Raw genomic sequence first — 19,896 nt, 5'->3', positions numbered from 1 at the left:
TTTTTCTTTTCCTGGTTGTACCAGCTTGTTTCTTTTGGTTTTGAATTTAAAACAAAGTCTGTTCTAGTGACTAATCAAAGTGACAGCTATTTGTTTTCCTGGGCAAGCAAAGCACAAGGGCTATAGCAAACACCTTTCCTTGCCTCATTTTTCCCTTCTGTCCTAGAAGAATCATTTCTTCTGGGGTGTCTAAACAGTTGTTTATGTAAAAGATGTATACTGCCTCTTGGCACTGAGGTCCAACCATCAGAAAAGCAGTCCCTTTGCCTGGGCATCCCAAACTAGAAGAGATCGCATGGGTGACTGCCTCTCCTCCCTTCTCTCAATATCTCTTCACTCAAGAGAAGCTCAATGCATGCATTCTGCCCATGACAGACAGATGCCCAGGTCCCTCCTATAACCCTAATAGCTACAGGAAGATCCCAAATCCACAAACATCACATCTGCTTGGTATAGCCACTGTTCTTGGGGAAGGTGACTTGCTGGAAATAAGGTCTTTCATTCTCTGAGAATCACATTCTCTGTGATTCAAATCTAAAATTACCTCTACGTCTCCTGATATTGTTACAGTAGAAACAATAGCATCAGGAGGAGCATAGGAGGTGAACATTTTCTTCACTCTGCATAAAAACAAAGGTGGTTGTCAGTGGCTGTGAAGCTTCTGCACTCCAGCTGGGCAGGGTTTGCTCTGCTACTGCTGCCTCAGGTTTGGAAATGCCTTCTCAGATCCAGCCAAGGTGATGCCAGCCTGGAGTTGGGAGCTGAGAAGTTCTGCCAAGTTCAGTGCTGAACCCATGTGAGTGGACCCACGCTGCCGACACTGTGTGGCACAGCACTGCACCATACCAGGAGGACTTGCTGCTTTGGGTTTTGGCTGCCTTGTGCTGCCTTTCAGCATAGACATGCCCTCAGTGTTTGTGTGACTGAAGAAAACTCTCTGGATATCGTGAGTTTGCTCCCAGTAAAAAAAATACGGTGCTTCCTAGAAGGCTTCTGCCCACCTCTGGATGCAGAATGCAGAGTGATTTTGTCATGAATTATCACAAACCCCATCCTTCACATCAAGTGATTTGGTCTTCTGAACAGGCTCTGTAAGAACCAAATGACTTGTCAAAATCACAGATTGCAGCATCTACAATATTTTAGTTTGGTTTCAAATCCCCTGTGACTTTGCCTTTCAAAAAATATAACTTGAAAAAGTTGTCGTTTGGAAACATTGCAAACCCACAAAACTATATTTTAAACTCACTGCAAAAGCTTACTTGCTTTTCTGATTAATATGCAAATGATGTGTGCTTCTAACTTTCATCACTGCTTAAATGCTGTACAGGCATCGTAAATAACCTGCCTATTCAAGTTTTATCTTGTCCACTTTACATTGCACTGCTCTTGTACAGGAAATGGACTGTATTTAATATTGATGGCTCTGTATGTGTCATTTAATCGTCCCTATTGATTGGATTTCATCAGAGTGTGGGGCTTGGACAGAGGCTTTGATTATACTGTAAGGAGTCTTTGCAGTTTTCTGTTACTCAACACCATATCAATGCACCTTCTGGTGTGATATCACTTTCACAATCAATACCTAGAAAGAAAATAAAAAAGAGGCCTCCAGGAAAGGAAAGAAAAAAAAAAATAAAGCTGAATTGGCCTTTAACTCCCTTTTTGCACATAGATTAAACCTCTCCCATTCAAAGAGTGTTTATTGGGTAGTTTAACATAAGAAATGGGGGGACGGGGGAGGGGGCAGGAGGGGGGACAGAGATAAAGGAAGAAACCTGAGTCTCCATGGGTTGTTTGTTTAATTTCTACATCATTTCTTATTTATAAGCTTCAGTTCTTCCCTTAAATGTCCCTAGCTGACATTTGATAGCTTATAATTTTTAACAGTTACATTTCATTGTTTCAGTTAACTGTTTCTCTTGATCTAATACCAGTGCCATAAACATATTATTTGACTGAATTGGTACTGTAAGAGGACTTTCTCCTTTTCAAAACTTTTTCTGTTCAGAATGGGCCATCTCAGAGTTTTCAATTAATTTTGCCACTGTCCCACGGTGGTTCAACCTAATCCTCATTCCAGAGCCATGCTGGTACATACGCCTACATCCCAGCCTCTAAACACCAACTGTAACAGCCAGGCAGCATGAGGCAATAATCCCCTGAACAGTATTAATATGCAGCAGATGGGTATTCCATACTGCTAGCGAGAGGATTTCCCCATCTGGGCATCCTCAGTTTAAATGTATGCGCTGACGTGCTCATAAATTCAGATCCTCAGTGGATGACAGAAAACATCATTCAGAGTTGTATCAAAGTATAGAGAACATAAAAAGTTCCTCCAAATGGTTGGTTGTTCCCTGGTTCTGTGCGTTCATTGTCCTGTGATGAAAGGAAATACATGGGCAATTTATGCTCTCTGCCAGTGCTTCTCATCTTTTCCAGGCTGGTGATCCTCTTTCAGAGATACTACTGATATTTAAGAATAATGGCAATATTAATACCTCATTTTTCTAGGAAATTGAAAATAGAACATACATTGGGTATAACATAACGTGATTTTTGTCAATAAAGTCTCTATAGATGTGAGTGGGTATGCTCTGGGAGAATAGGAAAGTACAGACTGGACTTTGACATGGAGAATGGTGAGTGGAAGAAATGAGAGTGATATTGGCTTAGATTGCAGTGACATTTTCAGCCTCTTGCACAGATCCTAAGTGCATTTCCTTGGTCCTTTCAGGTTAGTGGCAAGTATATAAGGATAAGAATATATTCTTTTTAAAATTTCTTTCCCTGGAGCGATCAGAGCATTTTTGTTGACTCGAGACAAAGCTGAAGCTCTAGCTTTATACAAAAGTACCTGCTGTTTGACTCCTTAAAGCATAGCAAAGAGATTTCTGTTCAGCAGAAAGAATTGTAACAAACTGATTTGCTATATAATACTAAAAATTCATTCCTCTTTTGCATAACATTGTTCGTCATAGAGTGTAAGAAAGCCAGGTCTCAACAATGGAGTTGCTCTATCTGCCAACTGTACACATCCAAACGTGCCTAGCAAAGAGATGGGTGTAGAAACTAACTGAAGAGAGAGTGAATGGGTAGCCCATGTGCCTTCATTCCATCAAATGATCTCAGAGGTCCTTTCCATTTTATAAGTGAGAGAAGGCAGCAGCTGTTGGAGGCAAACTCCATAACTGGAGTGAAGCTTGAAGACATGGGTTGGTGGCAATTGACCATGTGCCAGAGGAGAGAAAACAGTGTACAACTGGGGCAATCTGAATCTCACTGTGGAGGAGATAATCAGAGAAGGCTGCCTAAAGTGACAGGTATTTACCCAAAAGGGTACAGACGGATGCAAGCATCTGAGCTGCTAGACTTGAAGGATCTTCAGTCTAGAAAACAAAACTATGGTGATAGCGAAGTACACTGCCTGAACAGATGTACCTTACTCATAAAAAAAGTGCCTGTAGGCTTTCTCTTACCAAAGCCAGAAGTGACTTCTAGCCCTGAGCAGTTCTCCTTTGTGAATATTCATTGGAATTTTTAAATGAACTTTTTTCTGCCTCTCTTTTATTACATTTCTGTATTTGAATGGCATTAAAACAACAGTTTTAATGTCGATATTGTCAAATGTAAATGGAACCTGGATGTTGATTTCTTAAACATGAGTAAATACATAATGAAAAGGCTGGTTACACCAGCTAGGGAATGGGATCCTGTTAAGTTTGCTCTGTCCAGTACCATTTGAGTGAGGCACTTTGAATTCTCAGTGCTGAATTTTCACAATGACCCTTCTTGGGAATAAGCCCCAATAATTTATTGAAAGTAAACTAATGAATACATATAACAATGAATGAAAAAATAAATATTCAGCAGTTATTCACCTGGATTTACCCAGGCTCTGTCTACCCAGTCCCTTAGAAAAATTAGTAACATCAGAGCCCATTCTCTAATGCTTATTCCTAATGGGCCCAGAGGAGGCCCAAAACCTTCTGAATGAACCACTAAGGTTCTTCTGATATTGAAGACCAATGTTCAAGTCAAAGTAAGTATGATCTAGTGGAGCTGGAACCTGCTGATAGAAGTTGTACACAAATGTGAATAGATATAAAGCATTCCAAAAGAAGAGATTCAGAGCTTTTTTTTTTTTTTTTTTTTTGCCATATAAATATAGTGCAAAAGTATGTGATGGTAAAACCTCTCCCTTGTTTCTTTAAAGACTTGTGGAAAGTATCCACCTATATGGATAAATTCAGCTTTCATTATCTTTTCAAACAATGCCACAATGTTGGTGAGCCAAAACCTCCTTTTTATTTGACATGGAATGTGGTAGGTTCTGTCAAATGCCCTCCGAATACATGCTCAGTCACCTTTATTTTTAAGTAGATAAAGCTTCAGTTAAATGAATCATGATATAACTAAAACAATGCTATAATATGAAAGTGAAGCAAGCAGAAATAGATTATCGAAGATGTCTTTATTTAAATGTGGTCTTAATATTGGAAGATAAAAAAAATAGTTGTATAATGAAGGCCCAATGGTGTTTGGAACAGTAGGTAATAAGAACATACTTTATGATTTTCAGTATAAGATTCTTCTTTCATTTTTAAAAATTAATTTCATGATTATGAGTTATAGAGAGTAGATCAGTCTGTCCACAGAAGAGCTATTAACCAACGAGAGTAAAAATGTTTTATTGCATGTCTTTATCAACGTACATAGTTCTTGTCAGGCGGACCCACCACCATCAAGGACAGTGCGTTATTAACTTTCTGTCCAATGCAACACCAGTCCACTGATATCTTGGAAACAAATAATTTGGCAATTTTAAAGAATAATTTCATAACTGCATTTAGTATAACTCTGAAGTAGTAGAAAGCACTGAAACTCTCATTTGTAACCTTCTACATATATGAAGTCTCACTGAAGTAAGGGCTCTGAGCTGCAGATACTTTTGTCTTCTGTTGGGTCAGACCTCAATCTATGACACCATTTTGTCCTAACTGCCCACTGAAGTTGAGGCATGTTCTCCTGCTGGTTTCTGCAAATACTTCCCTTTTGAGGTTGCTGAGACCACAAGCCCATGTCAGATAGCCTCTCCAGTAATTACCAGATGGTAATGATGTTCAGTCACAACCAACCTGTGCTACATTCAGATTGGTGACCTAAAGGTGAAAAGCTTTGATTCCCATTAATAACGCCTTGAGCCTCTCTGACCTCCAGGATGTGATTAAGAGCCTGTTAAATTCACTCGGTAGCTTTGGATCATATTGTTTGCATTTTGCATTATTGTTGTGTATTGTTTGATAATCTAATTATTTTATTTGATTACTTTAAAGCATGACTATTCTTCTGTTTTGTGTTCAAGAATGCACCGTATTAAGAGCTCTCCTCACCTAGGAAATATCTTTATGTTTTGCTCTTTTTTTTTTCTCAGCGGGTGAGCGAACTGCTTTCCTTTGTCTAGTTGCTCAAAATAACAAACGTCAAAGCTTGGAAACTGGTAATTTGGCAATTTTAGACAATCGCCTCATAACCACGTTTTAGTACACCTTTGAAGCGGTAGAAGTTCAAAGGCTTTGAAAAGACGACTATTGCTTTGCCTGTTGCTATGAGTCATTTGAAGTAATTGGTCCTGTCTGATGTATGTTTTGAACTGAGGAAGTAGTGCTTTATTACCACAATCAGATACAGGTTTTTAGCTAAGGAAGTGGAGTTTTCCTCACAGATGTAGATGTCTGCTTGATAAGGCAGAAAACAGACAGATGTGCCTCTATGCACTGGGGAAGAGGTGTGGAGAAGGAGCAAATACAAGAGCTGAGAAAATGCCATGAAGCTGCATGACAGTGATTTTGGAAACTTTCCCTGTAAGAAAATTTCTCACAAGCTAGTTAACTAACATTTTAGAGAAATAAATAGTTTTGTTTTTTTTTTTTATACATCAGATAAAGAAGTCCACCATAGGCTTTCCAAGCACTTAGATTGTAGCTAAAATGAAATGAAGAAGTCTGAAAGCATTTGAAGTTTTTGTACGTTTGTTTGTTTTTAAGTTCAATATCATAAGATATCATTGTCAATACATACTAAGTTGCTTTCAGGATAATACGGTGTAAGATTAAAAAAAAAACAGGATTCATGTTTATCTCTTCTCAGTGGATAGTGCATGACATCCTGTAAGGAGACCCCTCTCTCTTCTATGTGTTTTAGTAAAACTATAAAATAAATAAAATAAAATTAAAAAAAATAGCACAATATCTATGCTGACCCCCTCTCAGATGGGCATCCTACAAAGCTGGAGGTTTCTTCTACTCCCTGACAAGGAGGAGTTTTTACCCCAGCCTGGGGCTCAGCATCTCCTGGAGGCAGAAGCCTTGTGCTCAGATGTGCTGGAGCTCAGTCCATCCATGTGTGCCACAGATATAAGCACAGGAGTAGATTTTGGCATGAGGAGGGGTTTTCTATTTCAATCCGCATTTGAATTGGTCCCACTGGCTTTGTTGGATCTGCATCGTTCTCATTAGAGTCACCTCACAGTTTACAGCATGTCTGCACATCCAGGGGGCATCTCAGTACTGGTCTCCTTCCCTCGCTCTTCCCAGAAGCAATGGACCAAACACAGCAGGCTGGCGATGTAAACTTTCATGCTTCTTCATGGCTGAGAAAGAGTTGTGGGTTTTTTTGTTTATTTTTTTCCGGGTCAAAGAAATCCTAAGAAATCCTGAGGAGGAGTCTCTACTTCCACTGCTGCATTGCAGAGGTCAGAGAAAAATAGTAAAATGATGACATTTAATGGTAATGTATAATATCCATTTCAGTCTGAGTGGTGTTGAGAGCAGACTACAGAAATAAGACTCATATTTCAAAGGGAAAGGAGCCCCTGGATATGCTGGTGTGTGCTTTTGAGGGGAAAGTCAGTGCCAGAAGACATGTCATGCAGATATTTTGTAGCACCTTCATTTTCTCTCGCAGATGGTGACAGAGTACAGGGGTGTCTTGAGTCCAGCTAGTTTCAATAGATAAACTTCTTTCATTGGTTTTATGATTTTGAGTTTACTTAATATCACGAGACAATATAAATGCCTGTTAGACAGGGCTGGGTTACCACTAAGCTAACAAACATGCTGCCTGATGTTTTTTATCCCTTCTGCACCCATGGGTACTTCTGTGCACCTCCTCCTCAGCGGGAATTTTTCTCTTTCCCTCTCTGCTTCAGCTGCTCCGACCAAAGGACACCCAGACAAATCCCGTGGTTGTATGCACAGACTTCCCACAACTTTTGCAACAGAAAAAGTTCAGAAAGAAAATGTGTGTGGGCACAGACCTGGAAGGAGACGTGGGCCTAGTCTAATGTCCACTGTAGGCAGTGGAAGGTGGTCTTTCTTGATGGGATTTGGACCGGGCCTCAGGTTTAGTGTTCACCCAGGCTATCATAACAAGTTGTTGGCTTTCAGTCTGCATTTTGCCCGCACATATATTCAGACATAAATATTTGAAGATCTTTCCTCCTTTAAATTAGTTTTCAGTTTTGTAGTAGATCAATGCTGAGGGAACAAAATGATCCTAGTAGAGATTGCAAAGAGATGGGCACTGATAGCTTTGATGATGTCTCCAGTGTTTTTTGACTATTGAAAACATCACATTTCTGTTTAATCTAATGTAATTGGGTTTGGTGGTCTGATCTCATCCCCCATTCATGCCCATCACAAGGCTGTCACATGTTTTGATAGAATAAGAATATTCTCAGGATCACAGAATTTGCCAAATCAGGTTATGCCAGTAGCAAGTTAACCCAGTATCCTACCCTGTTATAGTTACTGCCAAATACAAGCAGAGAAATCTCCTGGCTATGGAACAATAGTGGCTGTTTCTTTATATACATTGTGTGTTGTAAAGATAGTTAATATACTTTTAGAAATTTTTTTTTTTCTTTTGTCTTTTAATCTACTGAAGTACTTTGCCTTAGTTGGCTCAGTAATTATTTTGGTGTAAAAATGCAAAAATGCATAAGCTTTTTTTTTTTTTTTTTAATTTAAGAGAGGGCCGTGAGGATGGTTTAATAGGCAGGACTGAAGCAGTTTGGCAGAGCTATTTCAGAAGCTTCAGTTACAGTTTACCCACATTTTGCCTGGCAAGGCATGAGTATCCTTTGAAAAGAAAAACCTCACCAATAACTTATGAAGTAAGTTGGTGAAAAAAAAAAAAAAAATCCCTGGCCCCTGCCAACCCCAACAAACTAGAATATTAATAAGTATGGAATTTTACCCTTTCTACAGAATGAACTTGACATCCAGATCTGGACACAGGACCTACCAGCACTCCCCTCAGCCAGCAGGGATCCTTGTATTATAAAAATAGAATCACATTTCAGGCTTGAGTATGTTACACAGCAACAGTTCCTGTTGAGAGCATCTCTCGGCATCCAGCTCAATGATTTATAAAGAAAAAAGCCTATATAGTACTGATTAATGGAAAGGCCTGGATACACTGGTGGATCTGGAAAGCATCTCATAATATTTGACAGACAAGATGTTTTTTTATACTGATGGGATTTGATCATTGTTTATGAAATTATGTGACTGACGTAGCATCACTTCAAATGCACTGTTATTTTTATACTAGCATTACAGCTGGTCTAATAATTTGGATAATAAATTTGTTTTGGTGATAACTCATCAAATTTATTCAGAGTTCTTATCAATATTTTCATGTATCAATATTCCATATGAGAATTCTTCTCAATATTTTTCCATATTTCTTCTTCTTAAAAAAAAATTCCTCAGAATTAAACTTGCATTAAACTTGTATTAATATAAAACAAACTAGTTGATTGATTTGAAATGGTGACATCATTTTACTACAATCTGTAAAGGATTACACTTGGCTTAAATTTAAGAAAAGGAGTGGCCCCACTGACTTCAACATGAGTATTTCTAGGTTAGCATAGGCCTATTTAAGATATATACAGATAGCTAACCAAACTTTCATTTCCACCTGCAGATGTACTTGTTCCTGGGCTCGTGTGTTCCTCTTGTTTCCATGCTTGCTTTTGCCTCTTTTCCTCTACGTTACTTTCCTCTAAAGTCACAACCCTCTCTCCTCACATTAGATGGTGTTTTCACTTGCTAGTGGCACAGAATTATATTTTGCAAGGACTATTATTAATTTTAAAATGTTGATGACAATAGAGGAACAAAATACAGGAGGATTTGGGCTTCTGTACCATGAGCGTATGTATACAAGAAAAGCTGAGAACCCACCTGGAGAAAGCTGGCCAAGACCTTTCCAACCTAAAACAATTGCCAGCAAAGGCAAACAAAGATACTCTAACTATGGACAGACCTTTGCAGGCTGAATATGATCGATTCTGTGTGGACAGTTAATAATGTGTCATTAAGGAATAAACCAAAATGGAATTTAGGCTGTCTGCTCAAGCAGTGGGAAGAGAGGAAGGACATACTTGTTCATTCCTATTTTTATAACAATAAGATTTGGATTAATTTACAACAGCAGTTCTGTGGAGATGCTGGACCCCTAAAGGGAGACAGAGAAAAGAGGGAACATGGAACAAATATAATTGTCTTGAAAACTATGGATTAATAAGAACAAGCCTGAAAAGGTCTCTTTATTTACCTCTCTTGAGTCACTGTGTAAAGCCCAGCCCCTGCTTCTATCAATGTATAAAATTGTCACCAGAGATCACTCAGAAAGAACTACATGTAAATACATATCTTCAGCTGAAATATAGCAGAAGCTATACAAACCCCAGCATGTTAACATCTGTCATAGCTACTTTACATTAAGATTTTCAGAAACTTGTGTTATAGCTCAGCCGTCACATCTGATTATCCTATCACCTTGAACACCTAAAATGATTTGGGAGGAATATATATGTATATATATATATAATTTTATATGTATAAAATCAGGTATTTAAATTTAGAGTGATGTAAATGCTGTTAGTTGAGCCATGATCTAGCTCATACTTAAGCATGTGCTAAACTTCACTCATACAAACAAACCCAGAGTTGACAGCAGGGCTTCTGAATGCCATTTTGTGCCTCTGAATATCGAAAATGCAGATGGTTTAAAAATATCCATCAATCTAACCAGCACAGCACAATGCAAAGTATGTCAGTCCACCGACAGAGAGCCAAATGCAGGAAAACTGTATGCAGAGCATCACTCTTAGTGAGCAAGGATTACAATCAGAAGGGTTAATGTCATTCATAATGTTGCTTGCATGTGCAAATGTTCATTTTATCCTTTGCTCATGCCAGTGCTCTCTGTGATGATGACCATGATGTGTGGCTCTTGGCCTTGTGATAGATACAACAGCAGGGAACAGAGCTGAAATATAGAGAGCAAATACAAGTGATACTCATAGGTAAAATTATGAAAACATACTTAGTGGTTACAGTTTCTTCAGTTATCAAATACATAAAAGTCATTTAAAAAAAAAAAAAAAAGCCTAAATACATATTTAACCAATTGACCAGAATGGCACTAAAGGAGTTTTTAACATATTTTGAAAAATTGCCTAAATACATATTTACCCAATAGACTGGAACAGCTCCTTCAGAGTCTCTCTGGTCTCTTGGGTATGTAATACGTGTTTTTAAAAACTGCCTGACTATATATTTACCCAATAGACCAGAACAGCTATTAAGTAAATAATACACATTATATAACTCTGCCAATGATTATATATATATATAAATATATAGCTTTATAACAATAATATTTTAAACAAATGCAAAGAAGATAAGAAAGTAAATAAAAGGTATCTGCTAAGATGGTGAAAGGACGGGAATCTGAAGTTCGTGTATGTATGTCATGCTAGAAAATTTCTCAGATTGCTAGTGTGCTATTGTGTGTGTGTTTAAAGTACAGGGCATTGTCAAGTACATCAGTGCCTGGGGTGCTTAATATAGAAGAAGGAACAGCAGTTGGGAGTTGGAAAGGTCTGGCAGAAGAGAGAGGAAAAAAAAAGAAGATATGAATCATAAATTCCCAGGAAGGATGGGTAAATCAAGCAGTTAATTTTGAGAAAGCCTAAAGATAGTACATGAAACACTGAAAAAAAAAAAAAAAAGAGGAAAGAGGGATGGCATCATGGCATATGAGACCTATGTACCTCAATGCAGTATGCAGAAGGACAGTCTAGCTCAGTACAAGTTGTTCTGTCTTCTTCATATTTGCATTAAATGAAAATCATCAGCTCCATTTGTTGAAGCATTAAGGACCCTTTCTGTAATGATGTGAAGGGTCTTAGGCTGATAAAGGTTCCAGGACGATTTTTCATTAAATCTCTATATGTGTTTTAAAATATAATTACAATTAACAGCATACTCTGATTGGAATTTTTTCACCAGTGAAATAATTCACTTTTGAAACTAAACTCGTGAACACTTACTGATTTCTTTTTGATCTGACCATGTTTTGGATTGTTTTGAAATCACAGAGGAATGAATCAGTCTTGCTCTCACTCTGTCCTACAACACAGTGAAGGAAAAGCAACAGAAAGTGTGAGAGAGAAATAACGTTATTCTTTGAAAACAACTCTGTCACTTCAGTATTTACTTTTCCTTTTTTCTTTTTAAGTTCAAAGTTCTCAGTGGGTAACACAGTAAGGAAGGTTTCTTATACTTTGCACAGATCTCCAGGTTGGCAAAAGATGAAAAATGGCCAGGAAGTGATGGAAAGCAGTGAAACCAAATTTTACTACAGACATATTTTTTCCATAGACAAAGTTCCTGGCCAGGCCTCATTTTTCAGTGAAACTTCTCTGCCATCCATGCAGATTGAAAATAGCGTGTTATCTGGTTGGGCAGCAGATGCAGACATGTCAGCACGAGGCTTCCTCATGTACCTCTGGGGAAATGTATAAAATGGCTTGCACCAGCCACTGAGTCCCACAAATGTGTTGGGTTAATGCTCTCCCAGGCCTCCAGGTGAGAAGCTGAGCAGACCTTCCTGGCTGCCACCCTCTGGCTTGGTTTTTGCAGCTCCCGCTCTGCTACTACAAGAGCCGTGGTACACAGTGGAGGTAGCGATGGTGAAAAAAGTGCGACAGTGAACGAGGAGCTCCAGGACACTTTACCTTTATTTTTTGCTTCAGCTTTCATAGCCAAGCCCATAAAAGAAGTCCATAACACAACTGCTACTCATCAGTTCAGTATCACTGGTGATGCAGTCAGCAAGAGGTTTTTGGCTATTTTGCTATTTTACCTCATTAAACTCTTAACTATATCAGCTAAAGCTCACCTCTTCATTTATTTAATGAGCTGCTGAATGTCATTATTAACTTAACCCTGGATAGCAAATGGCTGTTCTAAATCAAGAGCTCACTGGCCCTGCTGACCCCACAGCTGGGCACCCTTGGCTTTCCCAGAGGACCAAAAGTCATCTCATGCCGTGTACCACCACGGCAGGTTGCCGGATCTGGGCATGGTTCCTCCCCGCACATCTTCCCATGCCCTGGCTCAGGCTGGGGTTGTTTCCCCCGCCCAAAAGTGACCTTTTTGTTGGGAAGGGACAAATAAAGGGTACTGAGAATTCTGGGGAAAGATCCAAACCCCACCTACTGTTTTCTGTGGAGCCCATTATTTCATTTCATATTTGCTACTAAAAAACCATCAGCTTTTTTTTTTTTTTAAGTTGTTACCAAATTCATCCAGTCTTTGACTCGGCAGCTGATGGGTGACAGTGTCTATATCCAATTACTGTCCCTGTACTCTACAGTTTCCATTTCCTGAGCTTTTTAAGTGAGAGTCCGCTATGCTAGAAACAGTAAATTGAAGGTAACACTAATCAGTGCATCTATCATATCTGTAAAGTTTAGAATAAACATATATTTATATTTATATCTGGCTATCTGTTTGTTAAAGTAGAGCATTATTTTTGTTGTATCATTTCCAATCTCGCTATTCACTATTTAGCAGCCTTCCTGCAAGACACAAAATCCATTGTGTAATAATTTCTAGCAGACTGCAGGAGTGTAAAAGTAGACAGTGTTTCCTTCAAAAATGGAATCATCTTTCACAGATGTAGATGTGTACTTGTTATGCCAAGATGAGACAGATGTGGCTCTATTCACTCAGGGACAGGTGCGGAGGAAGAAGAGATAAAACATTTGTAGAAAGTGTAAGCAACTGCATCGCTGTTGTTAAATAAATAAACATTCTGCCAAAAAAAAAAAAAAGAAGGAAAAAAAAAAGTTTATTTGCTTTTTTTTTCCAGAATGTTTATTTTAAGCTGCAGCTTAGCTGTGATTTATTCAGATTTATGTTCTTGTATTGATTTAAATTTATAATATGCATTCTATATATAAACATCTGTTTGTATATAATTAGGGGAAGGTACATCAGCACACGTGAAGAGCACATATGCACATACTTGCACACACATAGCTAGTACATAGACATAAAGGCACATGTATACAGGTGAAGAATGGGAAGATATCTTCATAAATTTTGTGAGACTTTTTGTGTGCATGCGAAAGGGTGGGAGGGAGAAGAGAAGCAGATGCTGGTGTCGCTTACCATGGATTAAGCCAGTTCAAGCTCAAAATTACAGGACTGAAGTTTGTGACTGTTGAAAAGCCTAATTGGCCTTTGACCACATGGACACTAACAGGAAACCTCCATAGAGAAGCTTCCTCACATAGCCCTAGGGGAATGCGTAAAATGGTTTAGAAAACCATATGAAAGAGCTTGAAACTGGATAAAAGTTGGCTCCTAAAATCAGAGTCCAGAAATGGCTGAGGAAAAGGTTCTGCAGCCGAGCAAGCTGAGGCTTGGGGTCAGTGGAGAGAGGAGGTGGCTCAGGTGCTGATAGACTTGTTATATTTATTACTGCTTTCTGTCTATTGGATTTTGCTTGTTTGTTTATTTGTACGTTTGCTTTGTTTTCTGTTAACCTTCAGTCCAGCTTTCTGTGAATTTGCCATAGAAAGAGACAAACCAAAATACACTTGGCAGCACTGTGACTTTCTCATCCAAACCAGGTGAATGAATTGCAGGAAGCTCCCCAAAGAAAAGCAAAAGCCACCTAAAAGGCGCAGTGATGGGAAGCAGCAGCTTGTCCTCTAACCATAAGAAATCCCCATGCAATAGCTGTAGACACTAAACACTACCACATTTCCCTTGGAGGCTACTGTATTTTCCTCTTGCTTAGATTTGGGAGCCATCAATGAGGATTTCGTGGTGAAAGGAGGAGCAGTTTGTCAAGTGGTGAATACACAGTTTGCTTGATAGCTACTGTAGACTTGGGAGGCTGGGCCAAGTATCCCAGCCCATTAAGGGAATTCACAGCAATCATAAACAGTGAAAAAAATGGCCAAGGGAGGCTTTATCATTTAGGGGAAAACAGCTAACCTTGTCCTGACCTCCCCTGCCCTGCAGCACGGACCTGTGTCCCACTTGGCCAACTTCTCCTAGCCAAGAAAGTCCCTCCGGGCTGCTGACTTCTGGCATGAAAGAGATTTCAGGCATGAGGTCATCGAGATGCAGAGACCCGACAGAGGGAATGAGATGTTTGTCCTGGGCTTTTGCTACATCACTTTGGAGAGCCTGGGCCCATGCATTGCCTGCAAAATTGTTCTTCAAGAGAGGGTCCTCAAATCCCTTTGCTAGCTCTTGCCGAGGTCCATATTGCCAATTTGGTGCTTAGCTTTATGCTCATTTGCAACCAAGTTCATTAGAGAGGCGGCTACGAACATGCCAAGGGCCCCATTCCTCCCAGAGACAGCAAGTGAGAATGAGCGCAGGCAAGAGGAGAGGCAGTGCCGTGAAGCCTGGATGAAGCCGGATTGCTTTTCTCTGAAATATTTAAGCGAGCCAGGGGAGGGAGGAGAGCGGGAATGACAGAGATGGTGAAGGAAGTAAGAGTGAGGATCCACAGCTGTGAGGAGGACCAGGAGGAGGAGGGGGAGGAGGCAGGGAAGGAGAGAGAAGGATGATGTGTTTTTTTTTTTGTTTTTTTTTTTAAAAGAAGCACATTAATCACAGCTCCAAAACAGGAATCAGGGTGGGAATCAGCAGCTGGGAGAGGGAAAGAAAATGGAAAAGATGATTTCTCATTTAAAATACATTTCTTCAATCATAACTCTGAACGAAAGTGGGAATTTGCAGCTGGGCACAGAAGAGTGGTCCCTGATCAGAGGAGAAGGAATGAGCTCTGCAGCCTGCCCCTGGTCTCCAGTCAAAGGGAAGGGGAGGTGGGTGGTGGAGGCCTCTGTGGCCAAAATCAGGTAGCATTGCTCAGGGTGATCTGTGCAAAACATTCCTGCATCCCACTTCTGTTCAGCACAACTGCAAGTGTTTATTTCTGTGTCAGAACAAGCAAGAAGCAAATGTTAAAGTGAAGTGACTTTTCTATTTCTACAAGTGTGTTAGCTTAAAGGTTTATTTTCTTCCTTTTTTTTTTTTTAAGTTTCTTTGCCATGTGAGGGTTGTTTCTTTTTTTTTCTTTTTTTTTTTTTTTTTTTAACCTAGCTTTCATAGCTTGACCAATGAATCCAGCTTAACAAAAATATTTCTCTTTGTAGGCTGAACATTCAAAAACTTCACCGGTTTAAGTCCAAATGTGAGATGTTATTTTGTTTGAATGCCAAGAATTGTACAAAAATAAATAAATAAATAAACAAACAAACAAACACAGTTTCCAGGGGCATAATATTAATTCTCATGAAGTCTTGAGGAACAATGTTTAAATACTATTCAGTGAGACTCAGTAAAATTTCTCTTTTGGCATACCTCTAAGCACTGCATGTATGGGACTTGCCATGTGTGGCAACAGGAGTAGGGGAAAGCAGACTCTGTGCTTGCTCCCCAGTGAAGCTGGACATGCAAAGTGTGTTGCAACAATACTGTTACTTCCTTTACATTTATATTTTCTACACCCAATCACTGATTTGCTCCTTATTTAAGCAACATTTTCTTGATAAATTAAAAAAGCAGCAATAGCCATTACTGCAGGCTATATACAGCCTCTAATATCACTTAAGCATATTACAGAATATAATATCTGGTACTTAACGACTAACTTGCATATGAAAGCTCACATAATGTCTCATAAAACCCTTAAAATGGCTTCAGTTTAAGAGTCTCTTTAAAAAAAAAAAAAGGAGAGGAAAGAAAAAAAAAAAACACCTTCAGGGAATATTGTAAATGAAGTAGCACTCCAGCCTTAGAAAAAAAAAATTCACACACTTGCAGAAATTTTTAATATAAATTGAACACATTAAAAATTAATTTTGCATGACCATTTCGCATTGCAGTGCCAATGCATAGTTAAGATAAGGCCTTAACTCTTCTTTGTTTAAAGTAACATGGAAACATGTCTCTCTCTCCATTATCTGTACATAATTATAATTTTCATTAATCAGAAATTGGAACCCCATCCTCTTTAATGACAGCCCAGCTGGAGATCAATGAAACCCTACCTGTGTCACTGAGGAAACTTGCTATAAACTTTTAGCAAACTCATTAAAGAAAGGTGTGACCTCGCAATTAGATATGGATATACAGAACTGGGCGCACGCTTATGTCTTATGCTAGTCAGGAAGAAGAGTTTGGTTTGCTGGGAAAATAGACGGTCTATTTTATGAGACTTTGCTAGCAGAAATCTTGTAGATTCTCCAGTGACGTCAATTGTCAGATTTGAAGACTCATCTGACATAAATGCTGGCATCAAAGATGCTACACCAAGAAGCAGTCTGAAGATATTACATTTCAGTGAGAAGTATATATAGAAAAGACCTTTACCAATTTTCCTCTCTTTTTTTTTTTTGTAGCTTTTGATTGGACTCATGACCACAGCTTTATGGCAAGGAATTCCCCTGCCAGGCACTGGTCATGAATGGACGCTGATGAATGCCACAGGCCACATCCCGTGCCAGCAGGAGCATGCTGAGATTTGTGCTCTGTACTTCTGGCAACTGCTCTTAATGGGAGAGAAGTGTCCTGATCTCTCGGATGTCACCACGTCACAACAGGCAACAAAGTCTTCCTTAGATGGACTTCTGTATAAGACATACTTGCTTCTTTTAATATCCCAAATGTATGATATTGTATTCCTTTATTATATAATTTATCTGTGGGACCTAGACCAGGTTTATAACCCCATTCTGAAAGTTTGTTATTTCCCATACATATTTTATAATAAATACATTCTTCTATGTCAGGAATTAAAACCTAAGTGAATGTTCACCATTTGCATTGGAGATGTTGTAGAAACAAAATACTTTGCAGTGTGGATTTCATCACTTCTATGACTTCTTTATCATTAATGCCCTGTTTATATATATATTTTTGCAAATTAAAATAAGTTTTTTAGCTCAAACCAGTTCTAACAATATTATCAAAATAAATTAATACATCTTCCTCCACATCCTCCTTCCTAATAAAATGTTACTTCAGGTACAAAAGAAATCTCCCACAACAACAACAACAGTTTAGTTCCAAATTGTCTCAGAACTTGCTGTGACTTCTAAAATAGAAATTGGACCTTGAAAATAAATATGCACATGAAGCTGCATAGCACTGCAACAGAAAAACTAGCGAGAATGGCTGCTAGAGAAAACGTACCTTCTTTAACATGTGTAGCTAAATCCTACAGCATTTAACTGTGATTTTAATTGAGAAAGCCTTGACAAAGGATTAAAGCCTTCCGCCAATGTGCAAAGAGGCAGCAATCTGTTGTGCTTCTTCCCTATAGAGAAATAGTAGGAAAAATGGATGACTATGAAAGAGCAACGATGTCTTTGGATAGTTTTTCCATCATGCTTGATTTTGGTTCTGTAAGTACTGTTCCCCGCTTGGATTTTGCTGTTTTTTCATGGTTTTGGGAAAACACACAGATATTTCTAAAGGCACTTCTGGAAATGTATGGGCCTGCGTAGAAGATGCAAGTACCTTCAGAAGAACGTACACAAGAAGACAGGAGCACTTCCTCCTGCCTCTCCCAATCACATCTTTAATCTCTTTATGTGGTTTATGCCTGTGGCTTTCTTAAGATGCCTCAGCACCTCCAGCTACAGACCATAACAAAGAACCTACAAGGTAGACCGATAAGGCTGGTAAGCCATCCTCACCACACTTGTGGCAGGCTGTTTAAAATAACTTGCATTTTCTTAGAGAACCCTTACCTATCAGGCTAAGAGCTTCTTAAGAATGACGTGTTGTTTTTGTGGTTGAGGTTGTGGTGCAGAAATGGAATTTCTAGCTACATGGTTCAGCATTTGAGACACAGGGATCTGACTTTGCTGTACTTGGGGATGAAGAGAGCTGCAGGGTCACTGGAGAGAGGTGGAGGTGCCTGGAAGACTATCATAAAGGACTTTAAGCAAGGTTTGGGAAGGTTAGCCCAGAGTGGGGAAGTGGTGCAAATGGGGAAGGCAGAAATGAGCGGGAATAGCAAGGAAACATCTCACTGCCCTGCCAATGCAGAGATGTGGTGCTTGCCCCCTTCACCCACACACTCACCTGCAGGGCTGCACAATATGCAGGCACTGGAAAGCAATGCACTGCCTGGGAATGATGGAACAGACTTACTGTTGTACTATGGGAAGAAAAAACAGGTCAAATTTTGAAAATGTTTCTCAAAAAAAAAAAAAGTAATGTTGCCATTTTCAGATGTTAGTTTTGACAATGAGACTTTGTCTTCACTCACAAACAATTCCTAGCTTCTGTTACCCTCCCTGCATCACTACTCAAATTTTCCACTTGACAATGGAACTTTTCTAATTTATTTTTTTTGATCTTCCCAAAGGCATTATTTTTCCAATAAATTTACCACTGATCCTGTCAACAAAACAAACATACTCATCAACTCTCAAGGCTGATTTCAGATTGGACATATATGTATCTGCAGATCTGTGGCCACAGATGTATATGGTAGAGAGTTCAGCATGGAAACTACTCTGTTCTTTATGGGATAGATTCTTTCTCCCTTTCTACTACAAAGTTGTAAGAGAATAAAAAGAAATTGTCTTTCACTGCAAGTCAATTTGTGGGATGTAATGGCACAATTTAGAAAGGAATATTGCAGATGGTAAGACCACTTGCATTAGAAGTCTTGAATCAGTTTGTAGGGCTATATATTTCTATAGCATTGTGTTTTGTTGTGTGTGAAATTTAATAAGAGATGTAAATCTACAAACAGCAATGGTATTGCCATAAAATATAAAAGATTCATGTATTATAAATAGATATGATAAATAAATTTAAAGTGGCAAAGTCATCTACTGTGCATTGCCCTGTGTGCAAGAGCTTTAATGACATTTCCTGCAAATAGCTGAAGGTAGAGCCTGCTTCATACTGAGATGGAGCAGCTCAGACTCATTCAGGTGGGGAACATCACAAACCATGATCTGAACAAAAATATCCAAGTCCAGCGAGGCTCAGGGTTTGTTTGGAAGTGCCGAGGCAGCTCTGAGAGCATCAAGCTGGCAGTCTGCTGCAAGCACAATGTAAGGGATTGCACAGGCTCTCTACATCACTGTCCAAAATCTTTTTGCAGGTAAATTTGAATTTTAACAATCTGCTGCACGTGTTACTGCAGCTTTCGGCAGCCTCAGCAACAGCCGTGCCGTGACAACTTCTTTCCCTGCACTGACTGACAACGCACCTCCCAGCGTGCCAGCTTCTCTGGGAGCACGTGTACTGCTCATTAGGATTAAGTCACATGAACTATCTGGTAGGCACTTATAGTGATAGATTTCTCCTTGGTAACCTGTTCATCTAAAGATAGCAGGCTATACAACCTCCTATTTTTAGGGTGGGTGGGACACTTCTAAATTAAGACTTGAGCAAAACAAAACTGTAGGAGAGCTCCAGAACATTAAAGAAAAATCCTGTGTGACTTCAGTTATGTTATTAACTTTTCCACTTTTGC

General features: G+C 39.1%; 2 long non-coding RNA genes across 5 annotated transcripts in view; both read left to right on the top strand.

Moving 5' to 3' along the window:
- LOC308197856 overlaps positions 1 to 19,696 on the top strand; it is a 318,611-nt gene extending 298,915 nt beyond the window's left edge. For 2 of the 3 annotated variants that reach the window (XR_013953385.1, XR_013953386.1), the window contains one exon: positions 16,796 to 19,220. This is a non-coding gene — a long non-coding RNA (uncharacterized lncRNA). Of the gene's footprint in view, positions 1 to 16,795; positions 19,221 to 19,521 lie in introns of those variants that run through there. The other variant, XR_013953384.1, reaches the window with a different exon arrangement.
- LOC308197857 lies at positions 6,696 to 9,278 on the top strand. Of its 2 annotated transcripts, none has more exons than XR_013953393.1 (4): positions 6,696 to 6,757; positions 7,214 to 7,370; positions 8,035 to 8,179; positions 8,274 to 9,278. It is a non-coding gene; the product is annotated as an uncharacterized lncRNA (long non-coding RNA). The 2 variants fall into 2 exon arrangements; XR_013953394.1 differs by having other exon boundaries at positions 6,701 to 6,792.
- Positions 19,697 to 19,896: the final 200 nt, after the last annotated feature.

The sequence above is a fragment of the Anser brachyrhynchus genome, assembly GCF_964034855.1.
Source record: "Anser brachyrhynchus genome assembly, chromosome: 7".
Classification (NCBI taxonomy): domain Eukaryota; kingdom Metazoa; phylum Chordata; class Aves; order Anseriformes; family Anatidae; genus Anser; species Anser brachyrhynchus.
This window is presented reverse-complemented; position numbering and strand designations above follow the sequence as displayed.